Below are 2,444 nucleotides of genomic sequence, written 5' to 3'. Positions count from 1 at the left end.
AAAAAAGGATAGGGAGAGATCTAGATAAATAAGAAGAGGTAGATATGAGAGGAAAGAGTAAGAGAGAAACAAATAATTATAGAGAGGAAGATGGATAAAGTGATGGAGATGGAGGTGCATGAGAGGTTGAAATTAAAAAGAGGTAGATAAAGGTGATATGTGTGTGTGTGTGTAGCATGCATGTGTGCACACACACATGTATAAAGTGATATATAAAGTAGGGGGGAAGGGGGAGATGGAGAGAGAGAGATATACATTAAATCTGGAGGGTAAGAGGAGATGCCTTCTCCAACTCCCCATCTCTATAGAAAAAATAGGCTCCATATAGACCTAATCTATGACACAAATGTATGTAAAATAAAGGCCAAAATATTTCTTAGTTCACCTTCCATACCTCTTTGGTGTACCCATAACACACTAAGGTACAATTGCTAGTTATATTTATTCAAGAAGCACTAATCTCTAAAAGTCAACAATCAATAGCTATCAAGATATGTTTGGAAGCAAAGTGAATGCCATAAACAAATTTTCATGTTGGGTGGGTAACGTCAAAGCCTAGATTTTATTTTACTAAATAGACATTATCAACTATAACTTAGAAAACATATTCTGAGTAAGCTACATCATTTGTATTGTCGATATGATTTCATACCCTACCTTATTTACTATTTTCTTATGCATCTTCTCCCCTTTTGACATCAATGAGAAATGTCATAATGTCAAAAATTGTGAAATTTTTTTCATCTGCTGTCAAAAACTCTTTTCATTTGCCTTAAGCTGATAATATCTTCATGTAATCATCAAAACTTGCCTTAAGACTATTTGAACCTTTTATCAATGTATCCTTGGCTATTTTAGCAGAGGTGAGAATTGCACATAGGGCATATGATGCAATCTCAATTGTATTCAAATCATAGTATAATAAATTTGAATAGGTGTCCTGGCTTTGACACATTCCTCCAACTGTCTCTCAATAGATGATATCTTCAAAGCAATAGACTCTCTAAATTCTAATACTCTCTTCAAAATTTATTCTTTCTGAGATTCTAGTTTCTTGATATCATTATGAACACTAGCCACTTGTCCTTCAAAGTCATGAACTTTGTTGGAAGTTTGTTGTATCTAGCTTGATAGAGATTCTAGATCACTCAACTTTCCTTCAATCTTACTGTCAAAATCCTTGGTCAACTTATGAGATAAGGTACACTTAATGTACAATACCTTTCCATCTTGTTGACATTTCTGAAGTTCCTTGATACAAGTATCAAGGCTTAGTAGATCATTCTTGATATTCTAACAAATGGTGCTAAATAAATTAGCATCATGTGAAATCTGGGCCTTTGATTTTGAAACATTCAAAAAATTTGTAAATTCTTCATCAAAATATTTTAACACTGCTTGTGCCCTCTATTTAGGATTGGCCTCTGTATGCTTGATTTCCAAAGTACTGTGTAATCTATCAATTACCTCCATTAAGGTTCTTTGTAGGCTCTTTACTTTCCTGTTCTTCTCAATAAGTTTTGTCAGAGATGAGATCAAGTCAGTTTAATCATCATCATCACTTGTTAGGATAGCAAGTGAAAGTGGAGTAGATGAACTAGATGGTTTAGATTCATCTTCCCTTTGCTTCTTCTTTTCTACCTCTTTAACTCTTCTCTCTTTTTCTCTTTCTCTTCCTTTTCTTTTCTTTCCTTCTCTTTCATTTCTTCCTCCTCTATTCTCTTCTTCTTTTATTCCTCTATTTTCCTTTTCTTTTCTTCCTCAACCCTTCTTTTCATTTCTTCTTTAAGAAATTTTTTCTTGGCTTCTTAAAATTTTCTCTTTTTTGCCTCTAATAGTTTTTTTTCCTCTTTAATTTGTTTTAATTGATCTTGAATAACCTCGGCCCAAGATTCAAGCTGTTCAAGACTCTCAAAAGGGTTAGTATCATCAATGTTAATAGTAACATTGGTTTGATCAATTTTCATAGTATCGCCACTTTTTGACACTTCCAAAGTTTTAGGTGCAGGTGAAGGTACTGCCTTTGATTCCATCAACATTTGACTAATAGTTGTGACTATTTCATTCCTTATTTTATCCTTTTGACCCACCATAAATAGAAATGGTCCCACCTTGTTCCTCAAGTAAGGTGCCAGATTGATCAACAATTTCCTGACTTCTTCCTCATCATCTATTTTGCATACTGTCCTTATCACAAACTTTCAAATTTCTATGTCCTCTTCCCAAGCTAGTGCTTTCTTCTCTATGAGTCTGTCATAGACTTTTTGATTTACTGTACCTTCATATCCTTAAGTTTTAGATTGTTAGCAATTATATATCTCATAGTAGATATATCAATATGATCTTTCTCAATATCATTATATAGATCATAAAATTTGTTCATCTAAACAAATTTTCCTTGATTAGCAATGGCTGAGTTTATCTTCTCAATCTTTGACTTTCAA

Source organism: Cupressus sempervirens, chromosome 5 (assembly GCF_028749045.1).
Source record: "Cupressus sempervirens isolate cs-2001-9-10 chromosome 5, ASM2874904v1, whole genome shotgun sequence".
Lineage (NCBI taxonomy): Eukaryota > Viridiplantae > Streptophyta > Pinopsida > Cupressales > Cupressaceae > Cupressus > Cupressus sempervirens.
This window is presented reverse-complemented; position numbering follows the sequence as displayed.